Here is a 10,237-nt window from a genome sequence, read left to right as displayed (position 1 = left end):
CGTCAGGTCTTAGTTGTGGCACGTGGGAACTTTGTTGCCGCTCGCCGGCTTTAGAGCGTGGGCTTAATTGCCCCGCAGCATGTAGGATCTTAGTTCCCCAACCAGGGACTGAACCCGCATCCCCTGCATTAGAAGGTGGATTCTTAAACACTGGACCACCAGGGAAGTCCCTCACCCCTTGATTTTTAAGTGGTTGAACTGCCTTTATAGAATAGGCTAATAGCAATGCAGTAATTCTGGTGTATCGTCCTTGTTCTTGGGCGTCGTTATATTTGATTACCATTTTTGATAGCATATTTGATGATTAAATGTAATCTAACAACTAAAAATTAAATAGCCAAATATTCTGGGAGCTCCCTGGTGGTCTAGTGGTTAGGATTCGATGCTTTCACTGCCGTGGCCCAGGTTCAGGCCCTGGTGGGGGAACTGAGATCCTGCAAGCTGAGCAGCACAGCCAATAAATAAACAGATAGCCAAATAGCCAAATATTCTGGGTGGGTCCAAAGCCGTTACCAAGGAGAAAAGACAGAATATGACCTAGCTCTGTTTTTTTAAAAATCATTTTTATTTCACAAGTAATATATTTAAAAAGTAGAACTGTAATAGATAAGTCCCCATAACCACCCTCTGATCTTGGTCCCCTGTCTTTTCCCTAGAGACAAACATTGTTATCAGTTTGTTGGGTGTATATACACCACACACACACACACACACATATATACATATAGATAGATATATTTATACACATCTATATGTGTGTATGTATCATTATGCAAAAAAATAACAATAACATAGTATGTAATATAGTTTTTTCTTTCCTACGCAAAAGCTGTCATTTGTACATATTTATCCTCTACTTGCTTTATTCCATTCATTATTATATACTGGACTTCTATCTGCATAAATCTGTATACTTTTAAATTATTGTATAGAATTCCACAGTATAGATAAAACACAGTTAATTTAGTAATTATCCAACTGATGAATGGCTACGTTGATTCCATTTTTCACTGTTATGGGGGTGTAAAGAACATCCTTGACAGGCCTCTGGTAAGTGGTTTTCTACAGTAGATACTGACGACTGAAATTGCTGAGTCATGATGTGCACACATTTTACACTTGCGTAGATTCTACCAATTGTCCTCCAAAATATATAGTTCCGTTTGCCCTCCCACCAGTAATAAATATATGAGAGAACTCATTCACTGACACCCTTTCAACATTTAATATTATCAGACTTCTTAACTTTTGCCACTCTGATGGGTAAGAAATGATACCTTGTTATTTAAAGTTTGCATGGCTTTATTTTCCAGTAATTCTTAAATAAGCTATTAAATTTCCAATTAAATTACAGAAGCAGGAAAGATCCAGGCAGGCAAGTCTTTTATATCCCCTAAGGACAGCCCAGTGCTAGTAGGCACAGGGGAGGCACTCAGAGATGCTAGAGGACTGATAGATTTCTTTGGATGATTTTAAATGTTCAAGATTAAAATTTCAATTCAATTGACCTAAATCTCCTAATTCTGATTGACCCAAATATACTTCTTACATCTAATAAGGCTTTACCACGAAATTTCTAATGTCCACCTAAGAGAACAATTTAGTACCAGCTACAGCTGGCCTGGAAAGAGCCTGCTGAAGAAGCTGGTTGTACTAAACTTAGAAAATGTCAAGGAGTTTAAAACAAAAAACAGGAAACCAGCTGCCACTTCCTTAAAGGGCTAACCACCCCAAAAGTGATTGAACCAAGGCAAAAAGAGAATTGCATTGGAAGACTTTTTCCCTGAGGACAAGTTTCACTGACTAAGCAAGAGTCTAGGGCAGGCCATGAAGACTCACATGGAGCCAGCCACTTTTGGAGCAGTGTGAGGTGTAAGCCCCCCAGGTGTTTTTAAATCCCTGACTGATTAGATCTGCAGACTTTGTGGAAAGAAGCCAGGCCACAAGCAGGATGCCTGTCTGGACACATAAGGAAATGAGCTAAGAAAAAAAGATCAAAGTAAGCCTCCCCATTCAAGCTTACTTACCAAGAAATGGGATCTCGAGGGGCAGGGCTGTGGCCAAGGACTGCCCCAGCCACTGGAGGAGTGTCCTCCTCCCACCCGAGTCGTGGGACCTTATCCTGAGGCATCGGTGCATCTCCCTGAGAGAGTGTTCCATGGGAAGGACACCGCTTGTCAAGGTGCCTGTGGTTGCTCAGCTGAACAGTTCCTTGGAGAGGAAGTTTCAGCCTGAGTAAGAAGGTGGGCTCCAGACTGGGCCACGTGGATGAGGAAGGCAGAGTCAGATACATGATGGATCTGATTTATTGTCTTCTAAGCGTCCTCTGCCTTGCCTCACCCTCCATCTCTCACAGAGAATTGTGTCAACACCAGTTCAAATTCTTGTCTTCCTTCTCCCATCAATGAGAATTCAATCTTTCCCTCCATCCTCGGGATCCTTTCTGGTGTGGAACTCGGGGACTTAGAAGAGACCGGGAGAGGCAGGAGGAAAAGGAAGGTGGGTGGGGGGAGGATTGAGCTGAGAAACTGCAGCCCTACTGGACTATCAGTCACAGGTATAAGCCCAGCACCCAGCATAGCGCCTGGCACATAGTAGGCACTGAATAAATATTTTTCAAATGTTGGGATAATTGAGAGACGGATGATAGAAGAATAAGTGATCTATGAAGAGGAAGAAGCAGATGAAGGAGGAATGAGCCTGAGTAGAAATGGTGTGATAGATAAGGGGGAAAATGGAACAGGCTTAGGGTATAATCTCATTTCTTAAAAATGATGTGTGTCAATGCAGTGAAAAATGTTTGAGGACATAGTAGGGAAAACGTCAACTAACAGCTATCCCTGGTTGGTGGGATTATGAATAATTTTCATTTTCTTATATTTTTCTTACCAATATAGTCAAGTTTTCTACATGAAACACCTATTTCTTATATCAGCAAAATAGAAACATTATTTTATAAAAGGAAAAGCAAGGTGTTACAGGCTGAACTGTGTCCCCTCAAAATTGGGATATTGATGTAACAACCAGTACCCTCAGAATGTGATTAGATTTGGAGATAGACCTTTTAAAGAAGTAATTAAGTTAAAATTAGGTCATTTGGATGGGTCCTAATCCAGTATGACTGGTGTCCTTCTAAGAATCGGTGATTAGGATACAGATAGACAAAGGGGTGACACAGGGAGAAGACAGCCATCTACAAGCCGAGGAGAGAGAGCTAAGAAGAAACCAGCCCTTAAAAAGGAACGAAATTGAGTTATTTGTAGTGAGGTGGATGGACCTAGCGTCTGTCATACGGAGTAAGTCAGAAAGAGAAAAACAAATACCATATGCTAACACATATATATGGAATCTGGAAAAAAAAAAAAAGGTTCTGAAGAACCTAGGGGCAGGATAGGAATAAAGACGCAGATGTAGAAAACGGAATTGAGGACGTGAGGAGGGGGAAGGGGAAGCTGGGACGAAGTGAGAGAGCGGCATGGACATATATACACTTCTAAATGTAAAATAGATAGCTAGTGGGAAGCAGCCGCATAGCACAGGGAGATCAGCTCAGTGCTTTGTGACCACCTAGAGGGGTAGGATAGGAAGGGTGGGAGGCAGACACAAGAGGGAGGGGATATGGGTATATATGTATATGTATAGCTGATTCACTTTGTTATAAAGCAGAAACTGACACAACATTGTGAAGCATATACTCCAATAAAGATGTTAAAAAAAAAAAAGAAGAAACCAGCCTTGTTGACACCTTGATCTAGGACTTCTAGCCTCCAGAGCTGTGAGAAAATAAATTTCTGTTGTTTAAACCACGCAGCCTGTGGTACTGTGTTGTGGCAGCCCTAGCAAACTAAAACACAAGGTAGACATTTTTAAAGTCTAAGATTCAATATACCTGTAACTTTTATAATATTGTACTTCAACTATACTTCAATTAAAAAATATTTCTTTAATACAAACAAAAATAACCTGTAAACTTATAGCCACCAAAAAAAAAAAAAAAAAAGAGTTATTCAAGGAAAGACAAAGAGGACAGGGAAGGACATCAGAGACGTGTTTTGAGCAATTTGGGGGGAAGGCTTCAGAAAAGCATAAGGTATTGTTATGGACATAGCAGTATTGCCTACCTTAGAAACAAGATCTTTTTTTTTTTTTTAACATCTTTATTGGAGTATAATTGCTTTACAATGGTGTGTTAGTTTCTGCTTTATAACAAAGTGAATCAGCCATACATACACGGACCTAGAGTCTGTCATACAGAGTGAGGTAAGTCAGAAGAGAAAAGTAATATCTTTGATGGGCGGGAGAACTGAATTTTCATTACAGAGTTGAGACAGCTGCATGGTAATTAACGCAGAGATATGGCCCTCACCCACCCTGGAGAATCTGCTCTGTAATGATCTCAGAGCAGAGGTGGAAGCCGCAAGGAAGGGAGGTGCCACTGAGGGATCAAAGAGAGAGGGAAGGGTAAGACTGACAGGTTGTAAGGGCATCAGTAGGGAGAAGAAAAATGAGGTTTTGAGTTTTCCTTTTGGGCTGCCTCCCAGTTCTCTAGCTTGTTTGCTGTCTCCTGGGTGTCTCTTTGGGGAGAGAAGAATTCAGGCCTGATTTCACCAAGGACAGATGGGACTTTCCTTCCTTCTCGTGGTCCTTTCCATTCCAGCTGTTGCTGTCAGCAGGCATCTTTCTTGCACGCTGCTGGGTACCACGGTGGCGGAACCATTTCCACCACCAAGCCCCACGGCCAGGGGCAGATGTGACAGGCTGGTGATTCATCTCCAGTGCCCTCCTAGTCAGGACCCCATGACCTTTGGGGACTGTGAGGCTAGTACTGCAGGTGTCCGTATAGACTTGAAATCACTGGTCAATCCCTCTCCCTGCCTTTTTTTTTTTTTTTTTTTTTTTGCGGTATGTAGGCCTCTCACTGTTGTGGCCTCTCCCGTTGTGGAGCACAGGCTCCGGACGCACAGGCTCAGCAGCCATGGCTCATGGCCCCAGCCGCTCCGCGGCATGTGGGATCTTCCCGGACCGGGGCACGAACCCGTGTCCCCTGCATCGGCAGGCGGACTCTCAACCACTGCGCCACCAGGGAAGCCCTCTCCCTGACTATTGCTGTTCAAATCCAAATGTGCTTCATTCTCTCTAAACAGTATAACATTCCAAAATGTGTTGCTCACCATTTTTTAAATTACAGCTTCATTGAGCTGTAATTCATGTACCATACAATTGACCTATTTCAAGTGTACGATTATGTGGTTTTTCGTATAGTCTCAGAGCTCTGAAACCATCCCCACAATTTTAGGTCATTTTCATCACCTTAAAAAGAAATCCTGTGTCTATTAACAGTCACTCCTCATCCCCGCCACCCAACCACCCCAGCTCCAGGCAACCACTAATTTACGTTTCTGTCTATAGATTTGCCTCTTTCTGAACGTTTCATGTAAATGGAATCATACCATATGTGGCCTTCTGTAACTGGCTTCTTTCACTTAGTATAATGTTTTCAAGGTTTACCAATGTTGCAGCATGTATCAGTATTTCATTTTGTTTGCTGCCAAATAATAGTCTGCTGTAGGTATATACCTATTTTATTTATCCATCCATCAATTGGTGGGTATTTAGGGTATTTCAACTTTTTGTCTGTTATGAATAATGCTGCTATGAACATTCATGTGCACGTCTTTGCGTGGACGTATGTTTTCATTTCTCTTGGGTATATACTTAGGAGTGGCATTTCAGGGTCGTATGATATCTATGTCTAATCCTTGAAGGATCTGCCAGGCTGATTTCTAAAGTGACTGCACCATTTTACATTCCCACCAGCAGTGTATGAGGGTTCCAACTTCTCCACGTCTTCGTGAATACTTATTGTCTTTTTTGTAGCCATTCCAGTGGTTGTGAAGTGATACCTCATTGTGATTTTGATTTGTATCTTCCAGATAGCTAGTGCTGTTGAACATATTTTCATGTGCTTATTAACTATTTGCATATCTTTTTTGGAGAAATGTCTGTTCACCTCCTTTGCCTATGTTTTAATTGGGTTATTTGTCTTTTTATTGTTGAGTTGTATGGGTTTTGGGGAGTAAGAATCCCTTACCAGATACATAATTTCAAAAATTGTTCTCCTGTTCTGTGAACTGTCATCTCACTTTACTCATGGTGTCCTCTGGAGTACAAAAGTTTTAAGATTTTGATGATCTGCAATTTGTCTACTTTTTGTTCTTGTTGCTTGTGCTCTTGGGGTCATTTTTAAGCAACCACTGTGTAATCCAAGGCCGTGAAAATTTATGCCTATGTTTTCTTTTAAGTGTTTAATAGTTTAAGCAATTACGTTTGGCAATTCTTTGATCCACTTTGGGTTAACTTTTGTATATATTGCGAGGTGGGGTTCCAATTTCAATCTTTTGCGTGTAGATATTCAGTTATCCTACACACTTGAAAAAAAAGTTCTTTCCCCATTGAATTGCACCCTTGCCCAAAATCAATTGACAGTAAATGTAAGGGTTGCTCACCATTTTTAAGGGTTTTCTTATACTAGCCATACAAAAAGTTTCGTATAAGCCTCTTACACATTATGTATGTTCAAAAATTACCCATCAGATTGAAGAAATGACAGGCACCTTCCTATTCTAGTTCATTTTGAAAAATGAGGAAACAGATTCTCGGTAAGTGGCTGGGTAGTTGCAGTTTATTTAATTTATAACTCAGTTCACACAGAATTACCATCACCTATGTGTTCTGAGCCTGAGCCCAGATAGTGTTTGATGAGCCAGAATTTTATCTGATGTGACAGTAGGAGATTCTTCCCAAACAGACTGCTAATGACTTATACTTTGGATTTTGATCACTGAGGGAATGACTTGCAGGTGGTTTCAGTGACTTTGAAATCTGTGATCACCTTCACTGAGGGCTAAGGAGGAATTGCCCCTTGTCCTGCTCCCGACATGGCTTCTGGCTATCATCCTTAACTTCTATGTTCTGCCCCTCTCCCAGCTCCATTTCCAAAATAGCAAGAAACTGGCAAGAAGTCCTTGGCTGCAATTTGTCATCAAGCTTTGGACACAGCTGTTTGCCATCTTTTGGCAAAGTCAGTGATTTGGCTTGTCTTCTGGGTGGAATGAACATTTTGTGAAGGGTGTCCAAAAAAGACATACCCTAGGGGCACACAAATGTCCCTCAATTTACTACCACTGTGGAGAGAAATAGAGATGGACATTTTTCAGGCAACCTTCAAAACCAGTAGGAGTGTTGATCTCTATGTCAGGAGCCTAAAAGTGTAGTCTTTAGAATTCCCTGCTTCAGAATCACTGGAGGTGAGGAAGGATGGAAAGAACTTGTTAAAATGCATGTTCCTGGGCCCCTACTGAATCAGGAGTTCTGGGGATTAGATGTAAGGATCTGTATTTTAAAAGACACTTCAGGTGGCTCTCATGCACACTAAAATTTGAGAACTGCCTGCTTGGGAGTTTTTCCTCAAAGGAAATGTGAATACTTACTAAGACCACAAACTTTGGAAATATACGTAACCTGAGTTAAACTTCGGTTTTTCTCTCCTATAAAATAAGGGTCGCTCCTCCACGCACTAGGCATGAGAGGGGTGGTGTGGAGTAGAGATGCAGATGGAGATCGGTGTCTAGTACAATGCAACTGTCACAACAATGTCCCCCCAGTCTGGGGCACTTGGCACCCAGTAGAGTTGCCAGATAAAATTCAGGACACCCAATTAAACTTGAATTTCAGAAAAGCAACAACAGTGTTTCAGTATTAAGTGTGGCAGCAATCCTGAGGTGAGTTGCCAGGGTCCAGGGGTTGGTGGGACAAGGTCCACAGAAGGATTTGGGACATTGTTCCTTGATTGATAGCCTCTGTGTCTCAACCTCTAGCCCTTCCAGATGTTCTTTGAGCACCTCAGATCATTCACATGAGTCACTTTTCTACTTTAATTCACCGGTGTCAATTTTTGTTGCTTGCAGCTATGTACTCTGACTGATACAGCATCTGTACCCCCCTACTCAGCAACTTACCATCTGTTCTCTCTTCCCACCACTCCTATGAGCTCTCCTTGAAGTCTTCAGGAACCTCCTAATGGCACAACCTCCCTGGATTTTCTTGGTTCTCTGCCCTTTTCTGGTGGAGGAGTGTATAGAGGACACGGTGCACCGGTGGAAACCCTGCCGGGAGGGAGCTACAAAAATAAAGACCCGACCTCAGAATGCTGCTGAAGAGCCTCCACCTCAGTAGCTAGCGACGCCCATTGGCAAACCCAACTAGAAGCCAGTGGGCAAGGGAGCCTGTTAATATGGTGCTTTCAAGTCAGTGTTCTGGGACCTGGAGCAGGGTGAAGGGGAGGGGAGGGTGAGTGTAGAGGGGCAGACGGAACATATCCAGCACGCAGGGTATATATGCTGTCTTAGGTTTGGTTCTCTAGAAGCAGAGCCCGACATGGGGATTTTATGTGAGTGACTCCTAGAGATGCTCCTTGGAGGAGAACCGTGTGAGGGAGGGAACAAGGGAAGCAGGATGGGCCAGGGGCGGGAGCTGGGCAAAGATGCAGTTTCAGGATCAGTCTAGCCCTGGCCTGATCCCCTGAGTTGCTCTGGAGAAAAGTTGCTTTGTAGAAATTGTCCTGCTCAGGGGCAAGGGGGCTGGGCTGTTGTACACACACCTCTCCCCCACCTATCCCACCTACACACTTTTAGACACTTATCAGCCATGGGCTGTACCTGACATAGTCAGCCAAGCCTCTGCCCGTGAGGGGGCCTCCTTTGGCCAAGGACAAGCCTTAGGAGAAGAGGGCAGGCATGAGCTATCAGCCACCAGCATCCACCACAGCCGGGGGATGCGTGCAGGGGTCGGGTGAGTGAACCTTGGCGGGGGCACCAGTAGCATCTGTCAGAAGGACATCGCCTCCTTGTTATCTCTGCATGGTGAGGTAAAAATTATTTTTCCTTTGTGCGCTTCTGTAGTTTACAGGTTTTCTAATATTGAGTTTATTATTTTTGGAACTAGAAAATACAAGTCAAATTAAATCCATGCAGCAAAACCAGCTGATTTATTGCAGGCAGAAGTAACAGTAAATGACCCCATATTCCTGACCCCCTGCAGCGAACCCTTGACCACACTGAGCAGATGAGCCTGCTCGCTGGCAGTGCCAGCCCCAAGCCTGGCCCTGTCTCCCTGCTTATGGTCAGAGCTTTCCTGCTTGTGTATCAGCCTCAGTGGGCCAGTCTTTTAGCACTTCACAGGGCCTGTTTGTGTGACTCATAAATCAAGAATGTAACTAATATGGCTAATGGAGCGAGATGCCATGAGGAGACAAGGCAGCTGGTGTTGGACCATAAGTAATAATAAGTACAATGTATGTGCCAAACACGTTAGAACCTTAATATATATTGTCTTGTTTAATCCTTAAAACAGCCCGTGAAGTAGGCATTGTTCTTCCCATTTAATCAATGACGAAGTCCCTAGATTGGGGATTAAGAAACCAAAGTTCTTTATTTGCCAAGCAGAAATAGAGACACAGGCGTAGAGGACAAATGTATGGATACCAAGGTGGGGAGGGAGGGTGGGATGAATTGGGAGATGGGGATTGACATATATACACTACTGTGTATAAAATAGGTAACTAATGAGAACCTACTGTACAGCACAGGGAACTCTACTCAGTGCTCTGTGGTGACCTAAATGGGAAGGAAGTCCAAAAAAGGGGATATATGTATACGTGTGGTTGATTCACTTTGCTGTACAGCAGAAACTAACACAACATTGTAAAACAGCTATACTCCAATAAAAATTAATATTAAAAACAAAATGAAACAGCGTTCTAACTTTTGTTCAGTTACCAATGAAAACTGAAAACACTAGACCAAATGAGTGACTTTCCAGCGGTGTTTCTAGAAGCCCTGGGGCTCAGTAGAGATGCCCAGGGAATAACTGGGCTGCTTAGAGGGAAGGACTGCTTATTTGTACTTCAGCCGCAGCAGCTCTGCCTTGATCTCTTTTAAGTGTTGTCAGGACTGGCTTCGTGGGTGTGCAACCAGTGCAGCCCCACAGGGCCTGCCGGGTTCAGAAGGGGCCTGTGCTTAGGGTTTAATGCTCTGCAGTCGCCATCTTGAAATTCTTAATAATTTTGTCTTTGAATTTGTGTTTTGTATGTGAAATACTATGGAACGATGGCACGTGTGCCAGGGGCTTGGAGCTCTAAATCATGCCTGGTCCCACTTCCTGTCGCCTCTCTGCTTCC

General features: G+C 43.1%; 1 protein-coding gene across 1 annotated transcript in view; it reads left to right on the top strand.

Annotated features, from left to right (window-relative positions):
- The window catches only part of BAALC (BAALC binder of MAP3K1 and KLF4), a 149,124-nt gene that overhangs the window by 111,497 nt on the left and 27,390 nt on the right, over nucleotides 1-10,237 (top strand). The gene's annotated exons all lie outside the window — the stretch shown is intronic.

This window comes from Delphinapterus leucas, chromosome 17 (assembly GCF_059928025.1).
Source record: "Delphinapterus leucas isolate spDelLeu-1000000601 "Yukka" chromosome 17, BTC_Dleu_Yukka2, whole genome shotgun sequence".
NCBI lineage: Eukaryota > Metazoa > Chordata > Mammalia > Artiodactyla > Monodontidae > Delphinapterus > Delphinapterus leucas.
Note: the sequence above shows the minus strand (reverse complement) of the source record. Positions and strands in the feature narration are given on the sequence as shown.